The sequence below is a fragment of the Humulus lupulus genome, chromosome 2 (assembly GCF_963169125.1).
Source record: "Humulus lupulus chromosome 2, drHumLupu1.1, whole genome shotgun sequence".
NCBI classification, from domain to species: Eukaryota; Viridiplantae; Streptophyta; class Magnoliopsida; order Rosales; family Cannabaceae; genus Humulus; species Humulus lupulus.
In genome coordinates, this window is record NC_084794.1 from 235,226,813 (window position 1) to 235,243,432 (window position 16,620).

The 16,620-nt window shown below is 45.9% G+C and overlaps 1 non-coding gene across 1 annotated transcript; it reads right to left on the minus strand.

The window, feature by feature from the left end:
* Positions 1-2,668: 2,668 nt before the first annotated feature.
* On the minus strand, positions 2,669-2,775 carry LOC133820048 (small nucleolar RNA R71). The gene has a single exon (XR_009886482.1). It is a non-coding gene; the product is annotated as a small nucleolar RNA R71 (small nucleolar RNA).
* Positions 2,776-16,620: the final 13,845 nt, after the last annotated feature.

The window sequence follows — 16,620 nt, forward strand, 5'->3', positions numbered from 1 at the left end:
GTTTAGGACCTTAATTAGGAGGTCGGGAGGGTCATAATTGATTTATTATGTTATTAAATGATTATATGCATGTTTATGTGAATTATATTATTATATAATGGTAAATGCATGCATATGGGTTCATTTTTAATTATAAGGGCATTTTGGTAATTTGGTCATTGAGGGCGTGATTGTGTATTTTCATGCATGTGGGATAATTATAAACAATACCACGTTATATGTGGATTTTTTCGAGCCATTCGGCATGAGACAATCATGGAATGCAAGTTATCGGTCTAGTCATAACGGAGTAATTTGATGATTAGAACGTTGCCAGGAATTAAAGGGTAACGGGATATGAATTATTAGCATTTGAGAATATTGAGAATAACGAGAATTGGAGGTCGTTAATTACGATTAACGGGATTAGAGGAGAAAGGACGATTTTGCCCTTGCTAGACTATAAAGATATTTATTTAAACCTAGGGGCAATATGGTCAATTGGCAAAGGATAGATATAAAACAAGAAAGTTGTAGAAAATATAAGAAAAACAGAGCATCATCATCCTATCTCATTGATAACTCTTGAATAAAGAGTTATTTCATGTGCTTTTGAACTTATAATTGTGAAAAAATCATGGGTGATGTTAGTTTAGTTTTAGCTTTTGTAGCTAACCTTGATGTTTTCATTATCTTAATTAAGTTTAATTATTTTTTTTAGTTTTTAATACCTATTGGGTTAAAGGTAATAGTTTCATGGATAAATATTCGCACAAGGAATGAACTAACATGTGAAACTATTTTGATTTAATTTTGTTGTTGATGGCTGAATTATCAGGTTTACTGCAGCAAAACAGAAGCATTTTGATCAGGCAACTTTTGGGCACTTGGAACACGTGGCAGTCAATGAGTAAGGTGGAAATTTTGGCTGAGGTGGCAAGGGCAGAAAGAATTAGTCAACATATTGGAGACAAAGACAAAAAGAGAAAGGAGGAATTGATGTTTTCGGAGAAAAATGGCCATTATGGTACTTTTGGGAAAGGGAGGAGAAAACCTAATATACACAAAAGAGGATTTCAGCCATAAAAAGGAGGCAGCTGGAAAAGAAAACCAAAAAAAGAAAGGAGAAAAACTGAGAATATCAACAAGGAAGAAGGAGGATAAACAAAGAAAGCTCAAGCATCATTTTGGATTTGTTCTTTCTTCTTTTCCTAAACTTTATTTTATTAAATTCTGAGTTGGATTCTAAATCAGAATATTATGGGCTGTTTTGATTGTGGATTAATGTTTATGAACTCAGCCATGAACTAATTTTTAGGTGGCTTGAATTGTTGATGAACCCTATGTTATAGTCTATTAATTTCATACACTTTATTTTAGTAAAATCTCTCTTGGTCATTCAAGTGTGCTTATCTTAATTTCTTGTCATTGTTTGGCCAGCAATGGCAAGTTATTTAATGATGTTTAATGCTGGAAAGATTAAATGTAATAGGAAAAACTTGGATGACACAAGTCATAATCTAGGTTAGGTTATGTTAGTAAGTAACATAGGGATATGTTATTTTCCTTGTGTAACTTTTGAGGATTAAACTTTGAATTGCATTCTTAAATCTGATTTTGCATAGGAATATGTTTAATTAGGTAGAACAATTAATGTCATAAAATTTTGGGAAAGTTTTATGAGTGTTTGAATGAATTTTTGTTATCCTGGGAGTTTTGCTAGAATATTGCTGCAGTAATCTGTCCGCAATTTGTCCAGGATGAATAATATAGGGGAATTCAATAATTCAAGTCAATTTTGCAATCCATATATTTCTCTCAATTTTCTTGTTCAGTTCAGTTTTTTATTTCAGTATTTCCATTTTTTTTAATATTTTGTTTAGCCTATAAACAACCCACTTGATTTTTAATTTCTTAAAATTGTTTTGCTTATTTTTTCTAATTTCCAATCCCTGTGGAGACGATTTATTTATCATTATATTACTTGTGTGATTGCATGCACTTGCGTATTTAAAATCAAATATTAAATTGATAGCAACAGGTTTTTGGCGCCGTTGCCGGGGATTGAAATTAGAAATTTTTGTAATATCAATTACTTGCAATTTATTTATTTTTCTTTGTTGCGCTGACTTTGTTTGCTTGCTCTTGTGTTTTCTCAGGTGATTTACTATATGAACGAGCAAGAAGACATTGAATTAGCTCCTATTGACCCTGAGATTGAAAGAACAATCAGAAGAAGACTAAGGGAACAACGGGCTCAAAATCGCCTTAATATGGCTGAAGTGGTTGAAGGAGTTGAGTGTGCTAATAATGTCACTAACACAGTTGCTATGGCTGATGATAGAGAGAGAGCCATAAGGGAGTATGCTGCCCCCATGTTTAATGAGCTCAATCAGAGCATTGTTAGGCCTGAAATTCAAGCACCCTAATTTGAGTTAAAGCCCGTTATATTCCAAATGTTGCAAACAGTGGGTCAATTTAGTGGGCTGCCTACTGAGGATCCTCATCTTCATCTTTGTTCATTTTTGGAGGTGAGTGATTCTTTCAAGCTACAAGGAGTAAGTGATGAGGCCCTAAGGTTGAAATTGTTCCCTTTCTCTTTGAGGGATCGAGCTAGAGCTTAGCTCAACACCCTTCCTCCCGACTTGGTGACTACATGGAATGAGTTGACTGAAAAATTCTTGATGAAGTACTTCGCAATGAAATTATGTCATTTCAGCAGCTGGAAGATGAATCATTTTGTGAAGCTTTGGAGAGATTCAAGGAGTTATTAAGAAAGTGCCCACACCATGGGATCCCGCATTGTATACAAATGGAAACTTTCTACAATGGGCGCAATTCTTCCACTCGTATGGTGTTAGATGCTTCAGCTAATGGGGCTATTCTTTCTAAGTCCTACAATGAAGCCTATGAGATTTTGGAGAGGATAGCTAGCAACAATTATCAATGGTCCAATGTTAGAGCATCAACAAGTCGAAAAGTGGCTGGTATACTTGAAGTTGATGCATTGATAGCTTTGACCGCTCAAGTTTCTTCAATGACTAACCTTCTCAAGAACATGAGTTTGGGGGGAATGGTACAACCAGCTGCAATGGGACAAGTTGCTGATGTATCTTGTGTTTATTGTGGAGATGGGACGCATTTGAGAGTTGTCCTTTGAATCCCGCTTCAGTTTGTTATGTGGAGAATCAAAATGCCAACCGAAATAACCCATATTCAAACTCTTACAATCTAGGGTGGAGGCAGCATCAAAACTTCTCATGGGGGGGTCAAGGAGCTAGTTCAAGCAGAGCACCAATGCAAATGAAGACTACATATCCACTGGGGTTTTCTCAACAACAACCAAGAGCTCAACCACCTCCTCCTCAAGTGTCGCAATCAAGCTCGTTGGAGAGTTTAGTGAAAGAATATATGGCCAAGAATGATGTTGTGATTCAGAGCCAAGCGGCATCCTTGAGGAACTTAGAAATTCAAATGGGGCAACTAGTTAATGAGCTAAGGAATAGACCACAAGGCACCTTGCCTAGTGATACTGAAAATCCAAGGAGAGATGGTAAAGAGCAATGCAAGGCGATCACTTTGAGGAATGGTAAAAATCTGGAATTGATTGAGGAGAATTGTAAGGAAAACAACGAGCCTACTTCAATCCAAAGTAGTGTGGACAAGGGAGACAAAACTGTGAATTCAAAAAATTCAAATGCTGATCCTAAAGCAATTGCTGCAGCAATTCCTCAGCAAAATGCAACAGAGAAGCCAATGAGCAAGCCACCTCCACCATTTCCTCAATGTTTTCAAAAGCAACAACAAGATGGTCAATTCTGAAGATTTTTGGATGTTTTGAAGCAACTACACATCAACATACTGTTGGTGGATGCTTTGGAACAAATGCCTAATTATGTGAAATTCTTGAAGGATATTTTGACAAAGAAGAGGAGGCTTGGTGAATTTGAAACGGTTGCTTTGACTGAAGGTTGTAGTGCTATATTGAAGAATAAAATTCCTCCAAAGTTGAAGGATCTGGGCAGTTTCACAATTCCAATTTCTCTTGCAATTGGCTGACCGTTCTATGGTGCATCCGGAGGGAAAGATTGAAGACGTCCTAGTACAAGTTGACAAGTTCATTTTTCCAGCGGATTTCATTATTCTTGGTTATGAGGAAGATAGGGATGTAGCGATCATTTTGGGGAGACCATTTCTTGCCACCGGGAGGACATTGATAGATGTTGAAAAAGGAGAGCTCACCATTCATGCTCAAGATGAACAAGTCACATTCAAGGTTTTTAATCCTATACGCTCTCCTAATGAAGTTGAAGCTTGTTTGGCCATAAGTGTTTCTAACTTCAAGTTGATTGAAAAGATGCATGGAAAGTATAGCAATGGAGTCAAGAAAAAGGTCCCTTTTGAAGAAATTGAGAAAGGTGGGGAGCCATGGATAAGTAAGGAAGAAGAACCATCTCATTCTCCAAAGCTACCGAGGAAAAAGAAGAAGAAAAAGAAACACAGTAGAAAGCCTCAATCACAAATGTTGGAAGTTGGGAATAGAGTTTTTTTCTCAAACTCTCTAGTGAAATCAAGGTGTGATGGTGGGTTCTTAGTGAGCAAGGTATTTCACAATGGTGTAGTGGAATTATATGATGAGCATGTGGGAAGAGCATTTAAGGTAACAAGGAAAGAAGCAAAGTTTGGGGGAAGCGAGGTTGAGCAACACCAAACCTCAGTTTCCTTGAAAGATCCTTAGAAAAAAAAATGAAGTTTGGGTTGCTATGGTTTTTAGAGGATTCATTTGTAAAGCAACTCAAAGAAAGAAAGAATAAAAATGAAGTGAAAAAAAAAATTTCAACCAATGAAAGAAAAGAAAAAACAAATATATATATATAAATATATATGAGTGTTTTTAATTATTTTTATTGTTAGTTTTAATATTTTGTAATTTTAATTTCATTTTATTGTGATGTTTTGGAGTGGTTTTATGTGTATTTTGGTGTTTCAGGTGTTAAGACAGCAAGAAACAGGGTGTTTTGGAAGTAATTTTGGAGTCTGAAGGTTTTGCGAGATTTTTGCTTTAGCAAAATACACGCAAAAATTTCCGAAAATAAAAGGGAGTTACGTCAAATTTGGGTTGCTGAAGCAAAACGAGGGCAAAATGTTAGCAATCTGGGTAGAGAAAAAATCCTGGGTTGTGGTTTCATTCAGAGGCATATATATATATACAATTCTATATATATAGAAAAAACAAATTACTATATTGATTATTTATATATATTGTACTACATATATATATGTATTTAAAATATATATATATAATATGTTGACGGTGAGAACTCGTCAACTAAGTTAAGTTGGAAAGAATTGCAAGATAAAGATTATCAATAGAAAAGCCTTAGAAATTTAAGTATCAACTCTAAGAACAATTGCAGAAGAACAATGGTGAAATCAGTTTTTCATTCACTATGGTGCCCTTGCTACAGTAAATTTTCCAACCCCCCTACAGGTGGAGTTAGAGTCCATTTTATAGTAGGCTCTAATGGCCCTGGGTACATGGTGGTCCAGGGGACCAGATGGTACACGAGTACACTATGAGGAGAGTGGTTCCAGGGGTAGTGGTGTTGGCTCTGGTACATGGTCAGAGTCCATGGGAGCACCTCACCTTTTGTACCTGGTCATGACTCCACCGCTCACTTTGTACGGGTGTCAGAGACGTGATGGTGGTGTAGCCACTCTTCGTACTATTTCCAACTGCCACTACTTGTCAGGCACAGGTGTCAGGCCCGTCCCCTGATCCTAGCAGGTATGTACGTACCCCTTTTGAGGTACCTTGTTCGTACTCTTTTTGTCTCTTATGGGCCACCTCGACCACTATCATTATGCACACGGGACCTTGGGACGAGATCCATTGGGGCGAGGTCGCCTTATATGCGTAGCTCTTTGGGAGAGGCTCTCGCGAGATGCCTCCCGCGAGGCTGCTGGGCGCGCCAAGACGTTGCACGCGAGATGGTGTGCGTGGCCTAGGCATGGCCGAACCATGGCCTCGCGGGTTATACGGGCTCCCCCCAAGATGCCGTGATTAAGGTAGGGCCTCGCGCCTAGGCACGTCCGAGTGAGGTCGTGGTGGTGCGCGCGTGCGAGGCAGGCCGCGCGCCTGGGGCATGGCCGAGTGAGGCAGGGCCTCGTGCCTAGGCGTGTCCGAGCAAGGCCGTGGTGGTGCATGCGTGAGAGGCGGGCCACGTGCCTGGGGCATGGCCGCGCGAGGCAGGGCCTCACGCCTAGGCGCGTCCGAGCGAGGTCGTGGTGGTGCACGCGCGAGAGGCGGGCCACGTGCCTGGGGCATGGCCGAGCGAGACGGGGCCTCGCACCTAGGCGCGTCCGAGCGAGGACGTGGTGGTGCGCGTACCCGAGGCGGGCCGCGTGCCTGGGGCATGGCCGAGCGAGGCGGGGCCTCGTGCCTAGGCGCGTCCGAGCGAGGCCGTGGTGATGCGGCTGGGGCCTCATGCACCACTAGTTGACGCGAGGCTGTTGCCAGTGGACGATGGCCCGAGCGTCCTGCGGCTCAGACACGCATTTAGGCCTTTATGGGACCTTAGAGCGCGTCTGAGATCTTTTACGGGCGTGGAATATTGAGCATCCACACTTGCCCCCCAGTCTAGGAGAGGACCTTTAGGTGCTCTTGTAGACTATTCTCCTTGATTCTTATAAATAGGCCTTCATGCATGTCTCATTATTTTCACCTTACTTCTTTGGCTTAGTGGTTTTGAGAATCCTTCCCCTTCCAAGAGGTAAGGGGTTCAATCCCCCACTCCTTCATTTTTGCAATAGTTTCCTTCATTTTATTTTTTCATCTCATCATCATTTTTTTTTTTTTACATATGAGCTAATTTTTTGGTGTGTCTATTTGGAGGCTAACACATCCTTTTGGTCTATTTTTGCAGACGCGTATATTCGACCATTTGGTGTTTTTGGCCCTCAACCTCCTTTCAACCTCGACAACGCTCCATCTTATCTGCTTCAGGTATATTTTCATTTTCCCTCACGTTCATTGGGTCCAAATTAGCATTACTCGGGATGGGGTACCTTGGCCTGAGCTTGTAGTGAGTTTGACCATTTGCACGCCCCTCTTTTTTATACCCTGTGGTGGGCCATTTAGGACGTTTGCATCTAGAGATATTAAGCCTATTCCTTTGTGTTTTGTAGCCATCCCCTCATTTATACGTGAACCCCTTTTTGCTTTCGGGATGAGGTCTCATGGTCAGTGACAACCCGTTCGACATACCTCCGGGGGTTGATTTTATTGACCTGTCCTCAGACTCAGAGTCCCCTGAGGAAAACCCTTACCAGAACTATGACTCCTTAAGGCAGGCCCGTATCCGCCATCTTGAGTACATGGCTGAACTTAGGTGTCAAATTTGGGTGGTGGAGAGCGAAATTGACTCGGTGTCGAGAGGAAATGGAGCACCTTTCCCCCCAGACTTTAGTGACCATGTAGCAAGCCTTAGGGTGACCCTCTTAGAGTTGCAGAGGGAGTTGGAGTTTATGGAGGGACACCTTCCGTTTGAGCCCTCCAGCCCATCCTCGCTCGATGACTGTCACGGGGCTGCCTCCGCTTCTCCTCAGCCCCTAGTCTCGGTTTTTCCTAGCTCAGCACTTCCGCAGTCGCTCCCTCAATGGAAGACTCTTGCTAGGAAGAAAAAATGGAGGGTCAAGTGTTCTGTCTCTTCCTCACATTTTTCTTTTGATTTTGCAAATATGCCGAGGGCACGATGACAGGTGGCTTCCAATGAACCAGACGATGCTCCTTTACTGGCAACCGAACTGGTGTCGCGTGTGTCCAAAAACAAACTGATGGACATCGTGGATCACTATCGCGTCCCTCCGAAGTACGCATTATATGTTCCTCAGGAGACATGTCGGGCTGACAGTCCTAGGCCCGGCTTCGTGGCCCTCAGTGAGCACATCCTGAAGGCGGGTGGTACCATCCCGTTACACCCATTCTTTATTGCGGTCCTCAACTACTTCGACCTTGCCCTGCTTCAGCTGGCTCCCAATGGCTGGCTGATTTTAAGCTGCCTTTTCGTTGCATTTACGAAGCTGTTTAAACGCGCTCCTATGACGATGAAGGTGCATTTCCTCTACAACCTCATGCCCCTTCCCAAGTCCAAGGGCTTTTACTATTTACAAAAAGCCAAGAACGAGGCCACTTTGATAGAGGGCTCGGTGTCCAACCCGGGGTCCTGGAAGCAGGACTTTTTCTTCGTGGAAGGCCCCCTCTCTGTCCGCGAGGACTTTCGGGCCACTCTCAGTAAGTACCCTGAGCATCACTTTCTCTCTTTTACTTTCTTACAACTTATTGTTTCATGACTTACGTTCATATCGACCATGGCATGTATTATGCAGAGGAATTCGCTGAACCCATAGTTGTCGGGTCGGAAGCGAGAGACATGAGAACGTTCCTCATCGTTGACCCCGCTATGAAAAAGGCGGTGTGCCTATTCACCGTGAAGAATCTGAACCGCTATAAATTGTCCCCTGTCTCGGACCTCAAGTTGCTGTGGACCATCTCTGGGTCCACGAAGATGAAGGGGGCCTTGGCCGAGCTTTGCCCGGATGACGATGAGGATGAGGAAAAGCCGGAGGAAGCCCCCCTTGTCTGCGGGGGATCTCATCAGCTGCCTCCATCTCCTGGGGGATGCCCTCCATGTACCTCCTATGATCCGGACATAGCCCCTCATTCTCAAGACCAGCAGGTCATTCCAGGGTGTTATGTTTGCCCTGACCCTGAGGGCTACGACGCCTTCACTCAGGCTCCTCTCGACCCTGGACCATCGGGGACTTATTTTGCCGACCTTCCGGAGCCTCCTCTGATCTACCAGATCCTCAGTTTTCCACTTTCACCGCGCCCCCTCCTATTTCGGCGAGCGGGTCATCCATCCTCCTCCAGCCAGGTGCCCCTGGTGCGGATGGGGAGCCCTGGGTGACTCGGATGGCGACGTCTTACGGGCAGCGATACATCCAACTTGCCTCGAGCCTCCCCGTATCTGACTGGAATGGCCTTGGGAATGTTGCTCAGTCGGACCTTGGGGAAAACCTAAGGCGTACCATGACTTAGGTGAGTTCCCGCACCTCGCTTCGGCCCTATTATGTATAGGTGTTTATGCATATATCTTTTGTTTTTGTCACTTATTGTTGCGGTTGTTAACTTTCTTGTGCAGGCCTATATTGTGGCTCTGCGGTTTGCCGACTCGGCTGGCAATCTTTCCGCGTCGTGCACTGAGAGGGACCGTCTCGCAGCACAGGCTCAGGAGCTTGAGAGAGATCTCAATGAAACCAAGGGAAAATTGTCAAGGGTTCGGACCAAATTTGCCAACTCGTTGTTAAAGAGGAAGAAAGTGGTTGCCAAGGCCACGGAGCTACAGGCCAAGTTACTAGCTTGGAGAGCAAACTCCAGGGGGCCAAGGCCATCGCGGCCGCGTCGCAGCAGAGAGTTACTCAGTTGGAGGCCGAAGTCGAGGCTACCAGGGCCGAACTCCAGCCTGACAGAGCTGTCATTGCCACGTCGCAGGAAAGAATTGCATCCTTGGAGGCGGATAGGACGACTGTTGAGTAACGGTCCATAGACCGCGCTCTTTACAGCGTATGGATACAGGACCCTAATTTTGATTTCTCTTATTTCGGTGAGCACGCCGTTGCTCGGGAAGCCATGTGGAACGCCCGTGGTAGGAGGCCCTGAAATTGTCAGCCAGCCCGTTTGGGGGTGTACGCTCTTCATCTTGTATTTTGAGCCTTTGTAATATGATTGTCATTACTACTTTTCCTTTTCTTTTTTTTTTTAAATTTTGTAATGTCCTCAAGACTCTTTTTCAATGTATATATACATGTGTTGCTATTTATCTCTTATTCTACTGCATTTGAGGTCTTTTTGAGCCTGTATGATGGGGTTTGGTTGGTTCCCCTCTTTTATTTACCAGGCTGGAGGTCCTTTGGAGCCCATGTGAAAGGGTTCACTGGGACCTCTTTTGGTGCCTCTTGATTACTTTTATAAGGATATTTTGACCCCTTGGGTCCTAGCTATCCTTTTATGTATTCTTGCGCGCGCTTATTATTTTTTCGAGAAGCATCCTTCTCGTCGTTATTCATAGTACTATTTTTGCAAGGGTCTCTTTTAGGACCCTTTTTGGCTAGACGGCTTGGTGGCCGCTCTAGACTTATTATTGTTGTTACCATTTTTTTTTTTGTAAGTCCCTATGGCCTCCTTGATGTTCACAAGGGTAGCTAATCCTTGTGATCCCAGGGGATGCCTTGTAAGGACTTCACTTAAGGTCCTGATATAGGGGGTCCCTCTGGGATCTCCCGTTAAAGGGTTCATTTTAGGGTCATGGTCCCTTTTGGGTCCTCCTGATGGAGGGCCCTTTTTAGGATCCTCCTGGTGCATAGGGTCCTTTTTAGGGTACTGGTGCAAGGGGTCTTCTTTGGATTCTCCTGCTCGTTGCTTGCTTTATCTTCACAAGCCACTTCCTCCTGATGGAGGGCCCTTTTTAGGATCCTCCTGGTGCATAGGGTCCTTTTTAGGGTCCTCCTGATACGGGGTCGTTTTTAGGGTCTTCCTAATAGAAGGCCCTTTTGAAGATCCCCTGTTAGAGGGTCCTTTTTAGGATCCTCTTTTTTAGGAGGGCAAGGGGTCCTTTTTAGGATCCTCCGTTAGAGGGTCCTTTTTAGGAGCCCTTTTTAGGTTCCCCTTGCTAGCTGCATGTTTTTGCCTTCTGTCCTGCCCCCCAAGTGTTTGGTGAAATTTATTTCGGCAGGCACTTTGGCTGATGCCCGCGTAGCAAAGAAAAGTAACACATGAAGTTGCAAACAGTTTCATTCATAGCATGCGTTTTACAACCAACCTTGTAAATAAAAGGGTTACATCTAACTAGGAGGTTACCTAGGTAGCCTATCTTATTCTTACTTACTTAAGCTAAAACAACAAGGAACAAACTAAACATATGTTCTTTTTGCACTGAGTGCCGAAGCCTCACTGGTAGCACTTCTCGAGATGATTCGTAACTCGTGGGTCCAACTTGTGTGGGTCTAATTGGTGTGGGTCGCTCCTTCATACACAACCATTGCCATCAGTACAGATGGTTTGGTGGCTGTGCGGAGGGACATGTTATAGCATTCCCTCACTTCCTTCTGCTCCCCTTTCACGCATGCTACTCCCTCGGGGGTCGGGAACTTCATAGCTAGATGATACACAGAAGTTATCGCCTTCAATTCTCTCAGAGAGGGTCTCCCTAATACCGTATTGAAGGCTGAGGCGCAATCCACCACGACAAAGTTAGCCATTACGGTGGTTTGCCTGGGTTGCTCCCCCATGGTAAAGGCTAACTCGATTGCCCCCAGGGGCTGTATCGAATCTCTCGTAAACCCATACAAAGACGTAGTGCAAGGCTTTAGGTGACAGAGGCTCAATCCCATCTTTTCCAGCGCTGGTTGATACAAGATGTCCACAGAGCTCCCGTTATCCACCAAGACCCGATGTACCCTCATGTTAGCAAGCTGGACAGTTAGCACCTGGGGGTCATTATGAGGGAAATGCACCCCCTAGGTGTCTTCTTCAATGAAAGTTATTGAGTCATTCTCACCCTTCAAGCTCTTCGGGGGGCGTTGCTCCAAACTTAAAATGCACGGTGGTGGACTCCGTCTGGCCTCCTTGGCGTATTTGTCTCGTCCCTTCCTTGAATCGCCTCCAAATCCTAGTCCTCCAAATATGGTCCTGACCTCTCCTTGTATTTTTGGGGCCACCTCCTGCGCCCGCGGGGGGGACGCTCCTTCTTCTGGCCTTTGGCTCCCCTTGCACACGTACCTATCCAAATGCCCCCTTCGAATGAGCTCCTCGATTTCCACCTTCAAATGGTTGCATTCTGCAGTGGTGTGGCCGACATCCTTGTGATACTGGCAGTACCTGCTGGGGTCTCTTTTGGACCGGTTTTTTTCATTGGCGGGGGCCTCTTGAATGGTACCTGATTTTTGTTCGCAACGAAAATATGCTCCCTCGCATGGGTGAGGTCAGTGTAAAAGGTGTAGGGGCCCCGTAGGCGCTCCTCAGAACGTTGATGCTTCCGGGGTCGATCATCTCTTGTTCCCTCATAAACCCCCTTCTTCTTTTCACCGCTCGGGTCTTCTCGGGCCGAAGGTTTTGGGGGCGATGGGCCTTTTCCAGCTTTGAGGTTCTCGTGACCATCCTCCACGCGAATGTATTTTTGTGCCCGCTCGTAGAAATTGTCCAAGTCTGTGACCTCCTTCTTAAGCATGCTATCCCATAACTTTCTTCCTGGGCGTACTCCAGCTGTGATGGCCATTTTCAGCTCTCGGCGAGTCAGGCTCCCTACTTTAGCTGCCTCCATATTGAACTTGTGAATATAGCTCTTCAGACTCTTGTTCTCTCCTTGCTTCACATTCGCGAGGCTGGTGCCTGGCATTGTGTAGTCTCGCACGGCGTGGTGTTGCTGGAGAAATTCATCAGAAAGTTGTTGCCAAGATCTGATGGATCCCGGTCTAAGCCTCTTGAACCATTTGTATGCAGGTCCTCTTAATGTGCAGCAAAGAAATGACATCTCGCCCCGCTGCCAATTCCCCTCAGCTTCATCAGGTCGTTAAATGTATCCAGATGATATTTTGGATCCGTGCTTCCTTCGTAGGGGGTCATGTGGGGCTCTTTAAAGTTGGCAGGGAGCCTGATGGCCTGGATCTCCTTAACAAAGGGTGACTCATGGTTGAACTCCTCCTAAAAAATTTGACCTCCAGAGGCGGTGACGATCTTGCTTCGCAGGCTCCTCATTTCTGTGTCCAGGTCCTGCCTTATCTTGCTTAGGGAGTCCTTTGAAGCGAACGGGTCAGGATCACCCTTTCCTTTGCCCTCTCGAGGTGCCATAGGGGGCGTGGTCCTTTTACCCACCCTCTTTTTGTTGAGCTCCTCCCGTAAATCTGAGGGTGCCCTCTTAGAGGTGACCTCATCCTCGTTGCGAGGGGCAGCGTTGGTCCTTGGCTCTGGATTCTGGGCCTGCTTCGGTGGCTCAGGATGTTCACGTTGCTCCACTCGGGGGGTGTTACTGGTAGAGTGTCGAGTCTTCCCATCATCTACTGGTACGGTGGTCTCTACTGCCTCCCGACCTTTCTCCTTCCTCTTGGGCAAGGTCACGCTTGACTTACCCTGCAACAAGCCATTCAGCACCTCTTGCATGTTCTCTAGGGTGGTCTCCAACCTTTGGTTCTTACGGTGGAGCTCACGTATTTCTCCTTCATAGAATCGAGATTTCAAACTCGAGCTCACGGAACGGACCCGAGGATGCTTATCATGCCAACGCGTAGAGGGGACCGGGTCCTGCCGGCCGGAGTTCGGTACTTGTAGTAGTTTAGGGAGCGAGAACTCGTTAGCATTTCCCGGTGGTGCTCTTGGAGGATTCTCCCCAGGCGGAACGGCCGGTGACGAGGCCTCTCTATCACCCTCGTGAACCTCAGGGTCCCTTGGGGGCTCCATCTCTTTGGGTGGTGGGGGATCCTTCATGGAGGCCTTCAGCTGGACTCCGTTAAGGTGGACCTCCACCTCTCGTGGCTCCCTGAGTCGCTCTGAACATCTTGGCATTTCTTCTTGCCAGAAGTAATGGTGGAACAGTAGCTTGGTACTTACATTCCCACAGACGGCGCCAACCTTTGGTTCTTACGGTGGAGCTCACGTATTTCTCCTTCATAGAATCGAGATTTCGAACTCGAGCTCATGGAATGGACCCGGGGATGCTTATCATGCCTACGCGTAGAGGGGCCCGGGTCCTGCCGGCCGGAGTTTGGTACTTGTGGTGGTTTAGGGAGCAGGAACTCGTTAGCATTTCCCGGTGGTGCTCTTGGAGGATTCTCCCCAGGTGGAACGGCCGGTGACGAGGCCTCTCTATCACCCTCGTGAACCTCAGGGTCCCTTAGGGGCTCCATCTCTCTGGGTGGAGGGGGATCCTTCATGGAGGCCTTCAGCTGGACTCCGTTAAGGTGGACCTCCACCTCTCCTGGATCCCTGAGTCGCTTTGAACGTCTTGGCATTTATTCTTGCCGGAATTAATGGTGGAACAGTAGCTTGGTACTTACGTTCCCACAGACGGCGCAAAACTGTTGACGGTGAGAACTCGTCAACTAAGTTAAATTGGAAAGAATTGCAAGATAAATATTATCAATAGAAAAGCCTTAGAAATTTAAGTATCAACTCTAAGAACAATTGCAGAAGAACAATGGTGAAATCAGTTTTTCATTCACTATGGTACCCTTGCTACAGTAAATTTTCCAACCCCCCTACAGGTGGAGTTAGAGTCCATTTTATAGTAGGCTCTAATGGCCCTGGGTACATGGTGGTCCAGGGGACCAGATGGTACACGAGTACACTATGAGGAGAGTGGTTCCATGGGTAGTGGTGTCGGCTCTGGTACATGGTCAGAGTCCATGGGAGCACCTCACCTTTTGTACCTGGTCATGACTCCACCACTCGCTTTGTATGGGTGTCAGAGACGTGATGGTGGTGTATCCACTCTTCGTACTAATTCCAACCGCCACTACTTGTCGGGCACAGGTGTCAGGCCCGTCCCCTGATCCTAGCAGGCATGTACGTACCCCTTTTGAGGTACCTTGTTCGTACTCTTTTTGTCTCTTGTGGGCCACCTCGACCACTATCATTTTGCACACGGGGCCTTGGGACGAGATCCATTGGGGCGAGGTCGCCCTATATGCGTAGCTCTTTGGGAGAGGCTCTTGTGAGATTCCCCCCGCGAGGCTGCTAGGCACGCCAAGACGTTGCACGCAAGATGGTGTGTGTGGCCTAGGCATGGCCAAACCATGGCCTCGCGGGTTATACGGGCTCCCCCCAAGATGCCGTGATTGAGGTAGGGCCTCGCGCCTAGGCGTGTCCGAGCGAGGCCATGGTGGTGCGTGCGCGCGAGGCGGGCCACGCGCCTGGGGCATGGCCGAGCGAGGCAGGGCCTTGCGCCTAGGCGCGTCCGAGCGAGGCCGTGGTGGTGCGCACGCGCGAGGCGGGACCTCGCGCCTAGGCGCGTCCGAGCGAGGCCGTGGTGATGCGGCTGGGGCCTCATGCACCAGTAGTTGACCCGAGGCTATTGCCAGTGGACGATGGCCCGAGTGTCCCGCGGCACAGACACATATTTAGGCCTTTATGGGACCTTAGCACGCATCTGGGATCTTTTATGGGCGTGGAATATTGAGCATCCACATACTATAACCTATACAAAAATATATATATACATATATTCAGTAAATTTTATATTATTTATAAAATACATATATGTATATAGGATATTTACCCATGTTCACCATTACCCTAACCCATCTCTGCCCAGAAACCCAGCTGTGTGAACCCCAATCCTTGGCACCACCCAGTCGCGCAGCCACGAGCCCAAGCATCACCACAGTCAACCGAGCCACTCAAAACTGGGGTATTAATTTCCTTGTCCTCTTATAGTGCTATGTATATTGCTGGGCATTGGAGTCATTGATAGTATTTGATCTGGGAAGCACAAAAATCTGTTGGAGACTCTGTTGAAAAAAAAATTAGTGGCCTTACTGTTCAGGGGTTGTAATATTGCTTTGTTATTCTGTCGAAAAATCGGTGGCATTACTGTTCAGTTGCTCCTTTTGTTGTGTGGTGGCCTTGTGCTTTAGCTGTTGCCTTTTTGCCCAAAATGACCACTAAAACATGAGCCCAGCAAAAGAAATTCAAACCAGCCCCGATCCCACCACCAAACAAACCAAAATCTCCACCAACCTCTATCCCATAAACTACCACAAAGAAATCCAAAACCACCACTGCCCCACCAAAAGCCCCACAACTTCCCATTGCCCCATTACTCCTGCCTTCCCCAGCCACTATAAATGCTCCTACCCCCACCAAAGCTACCCCACAAGCCACCAAATCAACACCAACCCGACCCAAATTCGAGAGAATCTAGCCCAGGCCAGCAAGAATCCCAGGAGCTCCATGCGCATCCTCAAGCAATCTCCATCTGCAACTAGATGCGCCTCACCCAAGCACCGAGTGACCCAGCTGTGCATCCCTTGAGCAGAGCCTGCATATTCGTTGAATGAGCATTTCTGAACTCTACTCCTCAATTTGAGTTTGTTTATGTCTGTTTCTTTGTTTTCTCTGTTTTAGGTGTAGTTCTTACTCATCGGCAAAATTTTTTGTTGTGTTATACTTTGGTCTCAAGTGTTGATAATGATTTTTGTGTTTTGTGTACTGGGTGCTTTGTGTTGTACTTAGTTATGTTTCTTTGGTGATTTTTGTGTAGTGAGCACCGAAATTTGAGTCATTTGCCTTGTTTTTTGTTGCTAGGAAGGGACTTTGTTGGAATAGTTATCTTTGTTCTGTTTTTATTAGTTTGTCTTTGTCTTGTTGTGTTGTCGTTCTTTTGAGGATATTCTTTGCTTTTGTTAGTGTTTAACTAGGGGACTCGATGACGACTTTGCAAACTTAAATATATATATATAATCAATCTAAGTTGTAGCTGAATGTCTTTCTTTCTTAAATTTTAAACTTAATTCTTTGGGTGTGAATGTTTCTAGCAATTGGTTGATGAGAGTGCTTCTCTTTTTAGTTTGTGCATAGCTTGATTAAAC